Here is a 17,186-nt window from a genome sequence, read left to right as displayed (position 1 = left end):
TAATTTATTTACAATATTGTGTTAATTTCTGCTGTACAGCAAAGGGAGTCATTTATACATACATTATATATATACATACACACACACGCATACATATACACACATTCTTTTTCATATTCTTTTCTATCATGGTTTATCACAGGATATTGAATATAGTTCCCTGTGCTCTACAGTGGGACCTTATTGTTTATCCATCCCATATATAATAGTTTGTATTTGCTAATCCCAAACTCCCAATCCTTCTCTCCCCCACTCCCTTGCCCCTTTGGTAAGCATAAATTTGCTTTCTATGTCCGTGGGTCTATTTTGTAAATAAGTTCATTAGTGTCATTGTTTAGATTTCACATATATTTTGGGGCTCCAAAATCACTGCAGATGGTGACTGCAGCCATGAAATTAAAAGATGCTTACTCCTTGGAAGGAAAGTTATGACCAATCTCGATAGCATATTCAAAAGCAGAGACATTACTTTGCCAACAAAGGTCCATCTAGTCAAGGCTATGGTTTTTCCAGTAGTCATGTATGGATGTGAGAGTTGGACTGTGAAGAAAGCTGAGTGCTGAAGAATTGATGCTTTTGAACTGTGGTGTTGGAGAAGACTCTTGAGAGTCCCTTGGACTGCAAGGAGATCCAACCAGTCCATTCTGAAGGAGATCAGCCCTGGGATTTCTTTGGAGGGAATGATGCTGAAGCTGGAACTCTAGTACTTTGGCCACCTCATGGGAAGAGTTGACTCACTGGGAAAGACTCTGATGCTGGGAGGGATTGGGGGCAGGAGGAGAAGGGGACGACAGAGGATGGGATGGCTGGATGGCATCACTGACTCAATGGACGTGAGTTTGAGTGAATTCCAGGAGTTGGTGATGGACAGGGAGGCCTGGCATGCTGCGATTCATGGGGTCGCAAAGAGTCAGACACGACTGAGTGACTGAACTGAACTGAACTGATAAGTGGTATCATGGTATTTGTCTTCGCGATTTACTTCACTTAGTGTAATAATCTTCTGATTCGTTCAACTGCTGCATATGACATTATTTCCTTCTTTTTATGGTTGAGTAATATTCCACTGTATATATACACCAAATCTTTATCCATTCCTCTGTCAATGGAAATTTAGGTTTATTCCCATGTCTTGGCTTTTGTGAATAGTGCTACTACAAATATAAGGGTGCATGTTATCTTTTCAGATTAGAGTTTTGTCTGGATATATGTCCAGGAGTGAGATTGCTGGATCCGATGGTAATTCTATTTTTAGTCTTCTGAGGAACTGCCATACTGTTTTCCATAGTGGCTGTACTAACCTATACTTTCATCAACAGTGTAGGAGGGTTAGCTTTTCTTTATACCCTCTCCAACATTTATTAGACTTTTTAATGATGGCCATTCTGACTGGTGTGAGGTGACACCTCACGGTAGTTTTGATTTGCATTTCCCTAATAATTAGTGATGATGAGCATCTTTTCATGTAGGTCAATTTAATTAAAATTAACTACAACTAAAAATTCAGTTCCTCAGTCACACCAGCCACATTTTATGTGCTCAAAAGCCACATGTGGCTATTGACCACCATATTAGGAGCACAAAGAAACACTGCCTTCATTACAGAAGGTCTCCTAGGTCAGTAAGGCACCAAAGTGTGCTGCCTATGACAAGACAGGCTCTGCAAGCTTCTTCCAAGTGTTGTGTTCTTTTCTCTACCCTGCCAATCTGGCGCGTCTCACTTCAGAGTCTTGAGGAAACTCTGAGGTATCCTTTAAGGTAATAACTTTCATTATCATCCCTTCCATCATTCACCTCTTCAGTAACATCACCCTTTCTATCCAATGCCCAAAGTTCATCCCAGTTGCCCCCTCCCCTCTCCAGTCATGGGGAGACAGAGGTCCTGTTGTTATTCATTCTCATTTTGCCTCCAATCAACCCAGATGGTCGGGTGGGGGGACAGACACTTCACAGCCACAACTAGGAAAGGTCCCCAGGAAGCAGAGATCCCCAACTGTTGTCTGCAACTATGCCCTGTTTCCTCACCTGCTGCTGGCTCAGCTCTCTGGGGGGAGGGCTCACCCCACCCCTGGCCCAGCTGGCTGCAGAGGTGCAGGATCCTGTGGCCACCATGACTCTAATATTATTTTGGACCTGGTGAAAAAGACCTGTAATCTTTCTCAAACCACATGTTACCCAATGTCAATGAAATCTGATAGGATGCTAGAAGACAGGCTGGTTGTATATCATCTGCTATGCACACAGGGACAAGTTGGGAAGAAAGGAGACAAAGCAGCCAGGAATAGAGGAGCTAAATAAGATCCATTTGATTATCTACAGTCATGGAGAATAGACACGGCAGCTTATTAAAGCCCCTTGATAATCCCAAAGGCACTCTGGAATTCATTACATGACGTAGCCCCACCCTACCTCTGAACCCCAGCAGACTTATCCACCTAATTGATTTTTCTCAGACTGATATTAAAATGGGCATATATTTTCCAAGCTGATTTTGACTCATGGCTAGAGGAAGTGGGCAATGGCATGCAGACTGGGAAGTGTAAAGACAGCTTAAAATGATCAATTTGCCACTAAAATCTCAATGGAGGGTACTCCAGAGTCACCTGTGTACACTGTCCAAAGAAGGATTCTGCCTGTCAAGGCAACTAGAGTTGAGACACCTGAGCCACTTTTCAGAGGCCCAAGCCAGATGTAGGAAATGGTCAAGCTGGATATCTCTTAGTTCATCATGCCACCAGTCACAAAATCAGAGACACCCTGCAGATCTCCAAAAGGTTCTCATGTAGAAGCAAGCTCACTACAGCACATGGTACTTAACAGTGGGGGCTGTACTAGGGAAAGAAAGGGTGGTGGAACTTCCCTGGTGGTTCATCGGTTAAGAATCTGCCTTGCAATGCAGGGGACACAGGTTCGATCCCTGGCTGAGAAACTAATATCCAACATGCTATGAGGCAACTGAGCCCACGCAACACAACTGGAGAGTCCATGCATGGCAAGGGAAGATCTCAAATGACACAGTGGAGATCTCATGCATCACAGCTAAGACCCAACACAGCTCAATAAATGAATTTTTTTTTTTAAGAAGAAAAAAGAAAGGAAGGAAAGGTGGGCAGGCTCTGTCCCCATCCCTGTGATATGTGGGCCATGCTGCCTCTGAAAATACAGTTGTAAAATGGGGACAGCAAGCAACACTCAGGGTTTTTCTCCAGTCATGCTTGAAGTAGGCAGAGCAGAGTGATAACGGAGCAGGGAAAGGATGAGGGCCCAGAAGACAGAGTCACCATTTCTGAGAGCAAGAGTTCTCGCGAGACATTTATTGGTTTCTCTCTTCCCTCTGAAGGGGAGAAAGTAGGTCAACACACTCAAAGAACTGTGACCAGAAACAGTGGGACTGAGAGGGAGCTGCTGGCTGAGCCCTGCCAAGATGAAGCGGTGAGAGACACGCCTTTCATTTTCAGGCACTTGGCTGAGGTCACTCTTGGCCTTGGGAAAAACTTGGGCTGTGGAGCCCTTGGTGTGTATTCTCTGCAGACCCTCAGAGTTGGGTGCAAGGGGAGCCTCACATTTTAAAACCGGTATCTAAATGGTTGGCTGGCATGAGCTGGCAGGCACAGAATGTTTATAAGCAAACTGCCTGCTTTGGCTTTCAGTCAAGGTGGACAAGGCTCGGGGCAGCTTGGCTAAATATAGACAGCACAGGGGGCCCAGGAAGCCAGAGAGCTCAGTTTCATGCCCAGGTCTCTTGGCTAACCTGGGGCAGACTCCCAGAATGTCTTTCTTTCATGGACCGATTTGTTTTTCTTAAGGCAGGAGCACTGAGTAAGTCTTCCCAGGTCTAGAGAAAGGTGGGGGGCGGTGGGTGTCACACTGAGTCTGTTGCATTTTCTGGCCTCATCTTCCCTTAAAAGATCCCAGTTTAGGAAAAATACCAGTTGTGATAAGGAGGCAGGTGGGGTAGCGGATACACGCATAGAAATAGGACAAAGTGGTGATGACCCACTGGCGGCCACATGAAGCCCCCTAAACAAGGTTGTTGGTTAGTCAGAGCCAGAAGGAGGCTGCCTGAGCCCTGGTCTAAGGGTAGAGGTGGTAGAGAAGCATAACAAAGGTGCCAAGTTAGAACTCCTGTTACATAGGGCACAGCTACGAGGCAAGCAGTGTGAGACACAGGAATTCAGGGAGGCAATTTTAGTAGGAAATTTAAAAAGCAGGTCGTTCCTGCGCTTTGTCTCTGCCCATACGCTATTCCTTTCCTCAGCAAGACTCTACTTGTACAGAAGCAAAGAACCCAGACCAAGGTGGGTGCCTGTCCAGTCCAGTGAAGGCAGTGTTCCCAGGAGAAGGGTGGACTAGCCATGGAGCTGGGGAGGCCGAGCCACAGGGAACTCTTTAGTATTTCCTGCCCCAAGGCCCTTGGCCCTACCTTTGCCCCTAGACACTTCTGCCAGAAGTCAGTATATCCTTGGGTGGCAGGAATACCTGGGAGGAGCTGCTATTTTTTCCTGATTATAAAATTGATAAGTGATGGCTGTAGAAAATTAAGAGTATAAAAGAAAATTTAAAGTAGAAAAAAATAATCACTATAATCCTATCACTTAAAGATTATTACTATTAACAGCCAATATGTAAATTTAGAGTATTCAGGCCTGGATGCAGGCTCTGGCTGTACTGCTACTTACAGTGTGACTTTGGGCAAATTACATAACTTTCTGAACCTCAGTTTTCTTATCTGCAAAATGTGAATAATCATAGTACTCACCTCAAAGCACTGCTGTGATGATACAAGAATTCATTTAAAGAGGTATAGTCATCCCTGGCAAATAGTAAGTGATTAATAAATCCTGGCCACCACCACCATCATCATTATTCTATGTGTCAATATTCAAAACCATCCATACTGATGGCTGCATAATATTCCATCGTGTGATGATACTATTTCCTGAGTATTAAACATCTTTGTTGTTTCCAAGATTTTAGTATTACAAAATTGTTGCAAGGTATATTCTTGCATGTAATCTCTGATCATTTCCTTCACATAAATCTCCTAGAATTGAGCTTACTGGGAAAAAGAATATGAACATTTTCAGGTCCTTGTTCCAGACTACAAACTGGGTTTCTACAAAGGTTGTATTCATTTACATTTCTACCAGCATGGCATATAAGTACCTGTGTCTTCATACTTTGGCCGACACTGAGTAATAATATTTTTGAAAAGTCTCTGCCAATTTGATAAGGGAAATAATGTTTTGTTTTAATTTGTAAGACTCTGACTATAAGTGATGATACATATTTTAAACTCTCTGTTAAACTCAGACAGGAACTCACATGTTCCCAGAGACAAAATCCATAAGGAAGTCTTCAGGGATCCTGAAATGAAAACACACAAGGGGTAACTGCATTAAAATAATTTACATTTGAATAGTTGATATACATATTTGTAATTACTTTAAATTATAAAGTGTAATATATAAAACACTGCATATCTTAATAGAGCATTATAAAGTCAATACCTTCTTATTCTCATCTAGGTCAAGAAATAGAACCTTGCCAGCTACCTCAGAAACCTGATATATATCCCATCCCAATCCCTCTTTGCATTCTTTTAGTTTTCTTTTTTAATTTGTACCCAAGTTGCAACCTTAAGCACTAAACTTCAGTTTTACTTTTAAAAAATATATTAAGTCTCTTTTTCTTAGTAACTGACATACTTATAATAAAAGTTACACTGGATTGTATCAGCACATAACTGAAAGAAACAAATGTTTTTTTTTTAAAAAAATGGAGTTTTGATGTTGTCATTTAGTTATCATGTCCAGCTCTTTGCAACCCCCTGGACAGTAGCCTGCCAGGCTCCTCTCTCCATGGGATTTTCCAGGCAAGAATACTGGAGTGGGTAGGCCATTACCTACTCCAGCGGATCTTCCCAGATCAGGGATTGAACCTCTGTCTCCTGCATCTCCCGCACTGGCAGGCAGATTCTTTACCACTGAGCCATCAGGGAAGTCCAAGCAGACGAGTATTTCAGATGAAAGACGATGGTGGTTTGGACCAGACTAGTTGAAAGAATGAGAGGTGGTCACATTTGGGATACACCTCAGAGTGAGAATCAATAGTAATTACAGGGACTTCCCTGGTGGTCCAGTGGCTAAGACTTCACACTCCCAATGCAGGGGGCCTGGGTTTGATCCCTGGTCAGGGAACTAGATCCCACATGCTGCAACTTAGAGTTATGCCGCAACTAAAAATCCTGAGTGCTGCAGCTAAGACCTGGCACATCCAAATGAATAAATAAATATTTTAAAAATAGGAATTATGGATCAACTGTGGATGAGGGGGTGAAAGGAAGAGGAGAATCAAGGATGATGCCCAGGTATGGGGCTTGAGCAATACAGTGAATGACGCTGACAGTTACTGAGATGGGAAAGAGTGGTGGCAGGGTGGGGGGTGTTCAGGTTCAGATTTTGACATGTTCACATGCCAGTGTCTAGGGGACTGGAGGAGACAAGTAGATAGTGATGTGTATCTGAGTGGAGCTCAAAGAAGAGGCCAGGTCTTGTGTAGCCCCACGCTGGGCGCTCTGAGAGGGGACATGAACTGTATCAGACACGGTTGGAAAAAAGAGTTAATACAGAAGGTCTCATGGATCAGTCCTTGTATGTCTCCAAGGGACCCTGGCATCATAACTGACCCCTGACCTATACCCCTGGGACAATGGCCCTCAGCAGGTTCTTTATGTCTCTGATTGACCATGCTGTCCAGAGAAATGGTGTGTGTTGTACCAGCTCAGGAGGTCCTCTCAGGAGCGTTTAAGAAGAGTTATGATGCACCTGGCTTTAAGTACCTTTCATTTGAGACTTGAGTTTTGTTTCATAAATGCCTCAGACCTGGAGACTTGGTGGACTTCCCTGGGCACAGACCTGTCATGAGTGCCCCTGTAGTTTGCTGTGAGTTGTTCCTGTGTGGCCCTGGGTAGGGAAAAATTCAGAAGGTTATCCTCAAGCGATGTGTGTATTTTTCCCGCTGCCTTTCTCTGTATCCTTTGCTGTAAGACCTCAGCTGTGACTAAAACCTGCTGTTGCATCTTGTGAGTCATCCTTCTAGTGAATCACCCAACTTGAAGTAGTTGTTGTTGTTCAGTCGCTAAGTCATGTCAGATACTTTGCGACCCCATGGACTGCAGCATGCCAGGCTTCTATGTCCATCACCAACTCTCAGAGCTTGCACAAACTCATGTCCATTGAGTCAGTGATATCATTCAACCATCTCATCCTCTGTTGCCCCCTTATCCTCTTGCCCTCAATCTTTCCCAGCATCAGGGTCTTTTCAAATGAGTCGGCTGTTTGCATCAGGTGGCCAAAGTATTGGAGCTTTAGCTTCAGCATCAGTGCTTCCAGCGAATATTCAGGGTTGATTTCCTTTAGGATTAACTGGTTGGATCTCCTTGCAGTCCAAGGGACTCTCAAGAGTCTTCTCCAACACCACAGTTCAAAAGCATCAATTCTTCAGTGCTCAGCTTTCTTTATAGTCCAACTCTCACATCCATACCTGATTATTGTAAAAGCCATAGCTTTGACTAAATGAACCTTTGTTGGCAAAGTAACGTCTCTGCTTTTTAATACACTGTCTAGGTTTGTCACAGCTATTCTTCCAAGGAGCAAGCCTCTTTTAATTTTGTGGCTGCAGTCACCATCCACATTGATTTTGGAGTCCAAGAAAATGAAATCTAACACTGTTTCTATATTTTCCCCATCTATTTGCCATTGTGGAGCCCCCAAAGTATAGCCTCTGCCCTCAAGGGGCTTCAGTTTTAGCTGGAGAGAAGAAAGGAAGAAATATGAAGCCACCGTGACCCAAGCAGGAAAATATATACAGCACAGTCTGCCTGAGGAAAGGGACTACATATGTATTCATCTTTGTATCCCCCAAACAGGGCTGGGGAATGGTGAAGTCCTCAGTAAAAGGTTGCTGAACTTCAGGCAAGAGGTGGAACTTGCTGGATGGCGGGGATTTTCAATGAGCTAAGAAGAGAGGAAGGGCATGCCAAATGGAGAAAACAACTTGATGCAGGCCCAAAAGCCAAGAACAGGCAGGGTTTGTTTGTCAAAAGCTGCCTTCTTAGTCTCCCCACTCCACAATCCCTGGCTCAGTTACCAGACAGTAGGCATTTAATAAAGTCGGCCATTTGTCAGGTATCCATGACCAAGCTTGTTGCCACACCCTCTCCAGCCTTCCCTCTCCTTTCTGGGAAGTGCTGAGGATGAGAGGGAAGGGCACAGCTTAGTCCTCCTGCACCCGCTCAAGTCACGTGCAAGAGAGTAAACTGAGGCTGAGATGTTGAGTTCCAAACCTCACTGTGACATAGACATGTAGCTGCGCTGGTCTGCCTGCTGTTCAGCGATAAACTTTCAGATGGGACTACCATATCTGTATTAATCCTGGATTCCACATCAGTTCCAAAATAAAAACTCCCAGAACTCAGGCATCGATAATACAATCTTGCCATACTCCCTGGCCAGCTTTTGAAAGAAAGAGATTCAGAATTTCTTCCCACAAGAGAAGCTCAGGTGAAGGGAGATATGGAGATGGAGGGAAAGAAAAGGTATGCTCAAAATTGGCCCATTTCTGTCTGCACGAACAGGACAGAGAATAGAAGAGTGAGTACTTGGACCTTTGAGATCACTGAATGCAACCACTGCCCCTCCCCCTCAGAGGAGTAAGAGCTCTAAGACCCCACAGCTGATCCAGGACCAGAACCTAGCTTTCCTGATTTCCAGTCCAGGGCTTTACCACATTTGACTGCCCCATTCAGTAGTCCTACTGCCATGAGAATCATCCCCAAACAAGGAGGATGGGGTAAATTGACCAATTAGCAAGCACCCCTTGGTGAAGTGCATTAAGAGGCAGAACAGGAAGGAGGCAAAGGGCTCAGCCAAGGCATCATGCTGGCAAGGGCTAAGGGAGCCACATTTCTGCCTGCTGCATGGGCTCTTCAGCCTCACTCTTCCTGTGCTTTAAGTTGAAGCAATCACGCTCTGTGTCATAGGGTGGGGAGTCAGGCAGTGAGAGGTGTGAACAAAAGACTTTCCTGCCAGCAGAGGTGAGTGCCCAGACTATTAATCAACCAGCAAAAGGAGGTGGGTGATTGCACATGGCTTAAAACTCAACATTCAGAAAACGAAGACCATGGCATCTGGTCCCATCACTTCATGGCAAATGGATGAAACAATGAAAACAGTGACAGACTTTTTATTTTGGGGGCTCCAAAATCACTGCAGATGGTGACTGCAGCCATGAAATTAAAAGAGGCTTGCTCCTTGGAAGAAAAGTTATGAACAACCTAGATAGCATATTAAAAAGCAGAGACATTACTTTGCCAACAAAGGTCCACCTAGTCAAGGCTATGGTTTTTCCAGTGGTCATGTATGGATGTGAGAGTTGGACTGTGAAGAAAGCTGAGAGCCAAAGAATTGATGCTTTTGAACTGTGGTGTTGGAGAAGACTCTTGAGAGTCCCTTGGACTGCAAGAGATCCATCCAGTCCATCCTAAAGGAGATCGGTCCTGAATATTCATTGGAAGGACTGATGCTGAAGCTGAAGCTCCAATAGTTTGGCCACCTGATGAGGAGAGCTGACTCATTTGGAAAGACCCTGATGCTGGGAAAGACTGAAGGCAGGAGGAGAAGGGGACGACAGAGGATGAGATGGTTGGATGGCATCACCAACCCAATGGACATGAGTTTGAGTAAGCTCTGGGAGTTGATGATGGACAGGGAAGCCTAGAGTGCTGCAGTCGATGGGGTCACAAAGAGTTGGACACGACTGAGTGACTGAACTGAACTGATCACAGATGCCTCTGACAGCAGCAGAAAGCCCTGGCCCAACCAGTGTCCCTCCCACCCAAGGCCTGCCAGTTCACAGCAGCTGGGCAGAGAGCTCAAGGCCATGAGAACGGGATAGGCTGCCAGAGTGGAGTCTGCACATTAGCCTCTGCACCCTGCCCAGACTTCTGACTCAGAGGTGGTGACAACGAGGCCGGGCTGGTTCATTGGCATAGTGAACCCAGGCAACAGGCTGGCAGTGAGTCCTTTGAGGCCTGAGGTCACTTCCTGTTTGGTTGGGCCTCCATGCAAGATCACAGGCAGCTCCTAGGCCAATTGCCAAAATGTGAGCAAAAGCCTAGAGGTAGCTGAAGGAGCCTCAGATGAAGTCTGAAATGAGATGCCTCTACTGAGGACCAAATCTGAGAATGAATGAATTTAGGATTCAAATCACATTCTTGCTCAATGCCTGAATCACTCTCATAAAGCAAGACAATTTCAGCTCTGCTCAAGGCTTCCAATCTTACTATCAAAAAGCATTAAATTGTCATTGCAAGAAATAGTTCATAATTCTGGCTTAGGCAAGGTATAGCAGTTAGAAACAACTGGATTTGTACAGATAAACAAATCATATCCTTTAACACCAAAATGTTTAAAGATTATCTCTGATGACATGAAATATACATGTATATATTACATGCTTCCCAGAGTTCTTAATTCACTTGAATCTTTTCCCAGCTAACTCAGGGTAATCAGAATCAACATGCTTTAAGTTGTGCTATTTTGTCAGTATGACTTCCCATCAGTATATCTGAGCTTCTCCCCGCCCATCCCCCACTCCAATATCTCCTCCTGTTGCCTTTAATCTGTACAGCTAAGAACCAGATGACAACATTCTTTAGAGCTATGTTGTAAGCAAGGCACTAGAAAAAGCCTGAGAAATAAAGTTGGTGACTCCAGTGCTATCGCTCTGTGTTTGAGGGAGTTTATGTCTATTTCCTTCTTTCTAGGTTTAGAGCGAAATTCCAGAGGACAGAAGTTGCCAGAAGCCTGACCTGGGGTTAAGTGCTATGCTACTGGATATCTGCCTGGAATCAGGCCAGGCCTCAAAATCCCCTGTCCCCACACCAACTCCCTGGCTCAGACAGCTCTGAGTGACAGTAAATTGGGAAGAATAACCAAGAATAAACATGAAGCTGTGCCAGATTCTTCTTTCAGAGAGCAAAGTGCCCAATACAATACTGTAGAGCAATTATCCTTCAATTAAAAACAAATAGATTGAAAAAAAATAAGAAAGGGAAGTGCCAACAAAGTGGGGGTAACATGGGCTTGGGGAATCTGCTCTAACCTGCAACTGAGGAACATCTCTGCCTTTTCCTCAAAACTGTGGAATGCTGAGGAAATTAAAAAGGTGATATCTTGACCTTAGGCAGATCCAGAGAGAAACCAGATGATATAAAAAAAATGTACTGATCAATTTTTAAGCCTGTGATACCTTACTGCATTCCAGTCCCAAAGTAAGGCAATGCCAAAGAATGTTCAAACTACCACACAATTGCACTCATCTCACACGCTAGCAAAGTAATGCTCAAAATTTTCCAAGCTAGGCTTCAACAGTACATGAACCGAGAACTTCCAGATGTTCAAGCAGAATGTAGAAAAGGCAGAGGAACTGGAGATCAAATTGCCAACGTCTGTTTGATCATAGAAAAAGCAAGAGAGTTCCAGAAAAACATCTACTTCTGCTTTATTGACTATGCTAAAGCCTTTGACTGTGTGGATCACAACAAACTGTGGAAAATTCTTCAAGAGATGGGAATACCAGACCACTTGACCTGCCTCCTGAGAAACCTATATGAAGGTCAAGAAGCAACAGTTAGAACCACACATGGAACAACAGGCTGGTTCCAAATTGGGAAAAGAGTATGTCAAGGCTGTATATTGTCACCTGCTTATTTAACTTATATGCAGAGTATATCAGGCAAAATGCCAGGCTGGATGAATCACAAGCTGGAATCAAAATTGCTGGGAAAAATATCAATAACCTCAGATATGCAGATGACATTACCCTTATGGCAGAAAGTGAAGAGGAACTGAGAAGCCTCTTGATAAAAGTGAAAGAGGAGAGTGAAAAAGTTGGCTTAAAACTCAACATTAAAAAAATGAAGATCATGGCATCTGGTCCCATCATGTCATGGCAAATAGATGGGAAACAATTGAAACAGTGAGAGACTTTCTTTTCTTGCGCCTGAAAATCACTGCAGATGTTGACTGTAGCCATGAAACTAAAAGATGTTTGTTCCTTGGAAGAAAAGCTATGACCAACCTAGGCAGCATATTAAAAAGCAGAGACATTACTTTGCCATCAAAGGTCCGTCTAGTCAAAGCTATGGCTTTCCTAGTAGTCATGTATGGATGTGAGAGTTGGACCATAAAGAAAGCTGAGTGCCAAAGAATTGATGCTTTTGAACTGTGGTGTTGGAGAAGACTCCCAAGAGTCCCTTGGACTGCAACGAGATCCAACCAGTCCATCCTAAAGGAAATCAGTCTTGAATATTCACTGGAAGCACTGATGCTGAAGCTGAAGCTCCAATACTTTGGCCACCTGATGTGAAGAACTGACTCACTGGAAAAGACCCTGATGCTGGGAGGGATCGGGGGCAGGAGGAGAAGGGGATGACAGAGGATGAGATGGTTGGATGGCATCACTGACTCCATAGACATGAGTTTGAGCAGGCTCTGGGAGTTGATGACGGACAGGGAAGCCTGGCATGCTGCAGTCCATGGGGTCGCAAAGAGTCTGACATGACTGAGCAACTGAACTGAACCTTACTGTTAACTGTAAACAGTATTTGTAATTCAGGTCTCTGGAACGTTCTCATCTTATACTGTATAGCTGTAACTTTCTATCCATTGAATACCAACCCCTCCCCCATACCCTCATCTTCCCACCCCCTGGCAACCACCATCCTTACTTTTGACTATTTCAGAGGTCTCATCTAAGAGGAATCTCATGTCGTATTTGTCCTTCTGTGACTGACTTATCTCACTTAGCCTAATGTCTTCTAGGTCCATTCATGTGTCCAAACTCACCAGATTATATATATTAATTATTTGCAGTTTTTGGCATACAATTATACCTCAGTGAAGCTGGAGAAAAAATAACTCAGCCATGGGCTCTACGTTCAAGCAAAACAAAAATGCCCTAATCAGAAGGTAAGCAAAGTGAATTTTGAAGTTTCTTAACCTGCCTCTTGAGAAATCTGTATGCAGGTCAGGAAGCGACGGTTAAAACTGTACATGGAAAAACAGACTGGTTCCAAACAGGAAAAGGAGTACGTCAAGGCTGTATATTATCACCCTGCTTATTTAACTTATATGCAGAGTACATCATGAGAAACACTGGGCTGGATGAAGCACAATCTGGAATCAAGATTGCCAGGAGAAATATCAATAATCTCAGATATGCAGATGACACCACCCTTATGGCAGAAAGTAAAGAACTAAAGAGCCTCTTGATGAAACTGAAAGAGGAGAGTGAAAAAGTTGGCTTAAAGCTCAACATTCAGAAAACTAAGATCATGGCATCTGGTCCCATCACTTCATGGCAAATAGATGGAGAAACAGTGGAAACAGTGTCAGACTTTATTTTTGGGGGCTCCAAAATCACTGCAGATGGCCACCTGATGTGAAGAGCTGACTCACTGGAAAAGACCCTGGTGCTGGGAAAGATTAAGAGCAGGAGGAGAAGGGGACAACAGAGGATGAGATGGTTGGGTGGCATCACTGCCTCAATGGACATGAGTTTGGGTAAACTCCAGGAGTTGGTGATGGACAGGGAGGCCTGGTGTGCTGCGGTCCCTGAGGTTGCAAAGAGTCGGACACGACTGAGCGACTAAACTGAACTAAACTACATCAACACTTGAGATTTTTGATGTCCTTCTTTAAAATCTTGGCAGAAAAGCAACTCATGCAATTTATAATGCAATACCAATGGCCATCATACTTTTTACAATTTAGAAACCATTTCACACTTGACACTTCATTTGATAAGCTGCCAAGAAGGTCATTCTCCCTTGCACCCTCAGCCATCACTTGTTACTTTAAGAAGCAATACTTGAAATTTTCTACTGTCTATAATATTATTGACAGCTAAATCCCTACTGTGTCCACATCCTCTGTAGAAAAGTATGACTACAGGATTCTGCTGGGAGAGCTGGGTCAGGCCCCAAAGACCCAGCTACACACAAAATATGAAAGGAGGGGTGCCTAGATGCTGGGGTCCCTATCTTCTGTGGGCCTCTAAATCCAGAGTCCTGCCTCTGCCAGACCATTAACCCACACATGATGGAAAGCAGTCTCCGTCAGCCTGTCTTAGCATCATTTTTAGCTTACAATGGAGGGAATAATGCAGAATCCATAGGCTAGCAATTCCTTACTTTGGAAACAACAATCAGGATGATGACAACGGAAAAGTTATCACCTCTGCACCTTGATTTGACCATTCTTGAGAGAGAAGTAAGGGCCTTCCATGGTGGTCCAGTAGCTAGGACTCTGCACTCCAAATGCAGGGGGCCCAGGTTTGATCCCTGGTCAGGGAACTAGATCCCACATGCTTCGTCTAAGAGTTTGCATGCCACAAATAATGATCCCGCATCTAACATGCTGCAGTGAAGATCAAAGATCCCACATGCCTTAACTAAGACCCCACAAGGATAAACAGACAGATAGTCTTAGCATTTAATGATGCTATGTTCATTGAACATAGTATTAAACACATTTAAAAAAAAAAAACTAACAACAACAAAAGGAAAGACAGAAGGGATAAAATGTGCCCCTACCTAGTTCCTAGATAGAGATGATAAACACAGTACTACAATGGACTATTTTAGTTTTTAAGGTGAATTACTTTGAAGTCCTTAGAAAGATCACATAAGTCTGTGAGATTCTAACTGGCTCAAAGTTAAATGTCTTTGATCAGTTAAAAAGTTTTATTAGAATTCATACACAACATCTCAAACTGAAGACATGGAAAAGAGAAGGCGGCTTAGGTTTCAACGTTGGAAAAGGGGAGGAAACTTAGTGAGGAGAGTGGCAATCAACAGCAGGAATATGAAACACGAAGGGGAAGACATGAAAATGTCAAAGTGAAGAATTAAAATTCTGTTACTGGGAAAGAAAGAGAGGAATATAAACAACAACCATTGAATGATATTTTCCCATAAAGAAAACACAAAGAAATTTTAAAAAGTGGTTCAATCTGGAATAACTGTGAAACAGTGAAAAACATAAAGGACATAATGCTCATATATATGAAATACATTTAAATGGTAGACTCTAACCCAGGTGAGTGCTGTCCCTGGTCTTAGAAATCTTTTAACCATAATGAGCTTGGCAGTTACTCGAGAAGGTAAGGGGATGTGATTTGTATCTAAGAACTATTTGGGTGAGTCTCGCCCAGATTCAAGCTAATAGGACCCACACAGAATATCACAATGAAGCCAAAGAAGAGAAAGGAAAAGCTCATCATCATGACTCTCTTTCAGATACAGCCATGCCAACCCCTGCCTCATTACATTGCTGACCCTCCTATCCTTCAAAGCCAACCAAGTCATCAGCCACCCAGCTACCCTGTGGATAACTTCCATCGGGTCCAGGGCTCATTCTGCAGAGAGATACAAATGCCAGAAACAAGGAAGATGGGCTGCAACTCTGGCAAATATACACTCCTTAGATTGGTCTACACTGACCCCAGCCACCCCTCTCCACTGGAAGACACTAAAAGCAAGAAGACTCGATTATTTCCTTAGTTTGCCTGCACCTGAGATTCCAAGGGAAAACAACAAGAAAAGAAGCAAACTGTTCCAAGGGCTGGGCAACCAAAGTCACCAAGCACGACAGGATTGATTTTTACACACACACACTCTAATATACTCCAGTGGTTATGGTTCAGCTACACACGATAAGTCAGGTCAGAAGCAGCCAACCACTTTTTAGCTCTCAGGTCCCTTCTGGGAATTTGGTCTTCACTTCTAGAGAGAAATCTGGAAATGGCTCCATTGGTCATCCTCCTCCTGGGAGAAGGGCCACCATAACTAAAGAGAACACGGCATTGGGAGGGGAGTAAGTCCCCTCTCTCAGTGATACTCATGGACCCTGGGGAACTCTGCTCCCTCAATCTCGTCAGAGGGTTTGCTGTAGATTAATTTATGGTGCTTCCACTCTGGGGCCTGAGGACCACTAGAGATAGGGACTGCCTGCCCAACCTTGTGAGAAATTCGGAAAGAGCAGCGTTTCCACTTTCTCACTTAACACTCCCACAGCTCCAGTCAGACCTGGAACCTGGGGCCAGAGTGACAAAGGTGTCTGAGCTGGGAGCCATTCTTACATTCACATGAGTGTGAGTCTTAAGACAGAAGCAGAAGGAGGATGTGAGCTTCATGGTGAGTGATAAGAGAGGACAAGGAAAAGGATTGCAGCTGCCAAAGAGGTGAGCACTACCTGTCCTAAAACTAGCGCTGTCTGTCAGGTTGGAGAGCTGGTTTGGTGTTTGCAGAATTAGGAAATCAACATCACTCATCTATTCCCTGAGAGTGGGGCGGGAAGTTAAGGGTCAGTTGGTCCCCAGAGGATATAGGAGAGACTCTTCACAGCCACCAGATAGACCAGGTATGCTTCTACATGACCCTGGCATTAGACCAGGCAAAGTGATGAGTTCCTGCCACTGAAATATGTGCAGAAGTGATGTGTCAATGCCGGGGTGAAGCAATTGAGGCCTGGGGGCTTCCAGCTGTCTTTTCCTCTCCTACAGTGCCCCTGGAGGTCATGTGTGCCAGATGGCACTACTATAAGATTAAAGAGAGCCAACCAGTCTGAATCAAATCTTATTTATGTGAGCAACGTATGTGTTGTTATTTGTTACTGCATCAGCGTCTGGGGCTTCCCAGGTGGCTCAGTGGTAAAGAGTCCGCCTGCCAATGCAGGAGATGTAGGAGATCCAGGTTTGATTCCAAGATTGACAAGCTCCCTTGAAGCAGGACATGACCACCCACTCCAGTATTCTTGCTTGGAGAATCCCATGGATAGAGGAGCCTGGTGGGTTACACTCCATGGGGTTGCAAAGAGTCAGATATGACTGAATGACTGAGCAGGGGTCCCTGCAGAATCTAGCTTATCCTGACTAATTCAGAAGCCAAAGCAGTAGGCCATCCCCGATGCTGGGGACTTCAGTGCATGAAATTAACCTAGTCACACTCATAAACTCTATGAGGATGACTGTTTCTCACATGTTTTCCAAGACTTTCTTCAATAAAACCTTGTCTCTGAGAAAGGAGGGTTCATCCTGAAACAGTAACTTCAAGTGTAAAG

The 17,186-nt window shown here is 44.1% G+C and overlaps 1 long non-coding RNA gene across 4 annotated transcripts in view; it reads right to left on the bottom strand.

Annotated features, from left to right (window-relative positions):
* Positions 1-17,186, bottom strand: part of LOC102171853 — a 53,801-nt gene that overhangs the window by 24,564 nt on the left and 12,051 nt on the right. For 3 of the 4 annotated variants that reach the window (XR_001297491.2, XR_001297490.2, XR_311233.2), the window contains 2 exons: positions 6,842-6,965; positions 5,326-5,367 (listed from right to left, as the gene is read on the bottom strand). This is a non-coding gene — a long non-coding RNA (uncharacterized LOC102171853). Of the gene's footprint in view, positions 1-3,426; positions 4,814-5,325; positions 5,368-6,841; positions 6,966-17,186 lie in introns of those variants that run through there. The other variant, XR_001917684.1, reaches the window with a different exon arrangement.

Source organism: Capra hircus, unplaced genomic scaffold (assembly GCF_001704415.2).
Source record: "Capra hircus breed San Clemente unplaced genomic scaffold, ASM170441v1, whole genome shotgun sequence".
Lineage (NCBI taxonomy): Eukaryota > Metazoa > Chordata > Mammalia > Artiodactyla > Bovidae > Capra > Capra hircus.
Note: the sequence above shows the minus strand (reverse complement) of the source record. Positions and strands in the feature narration are given on the sequence as shown.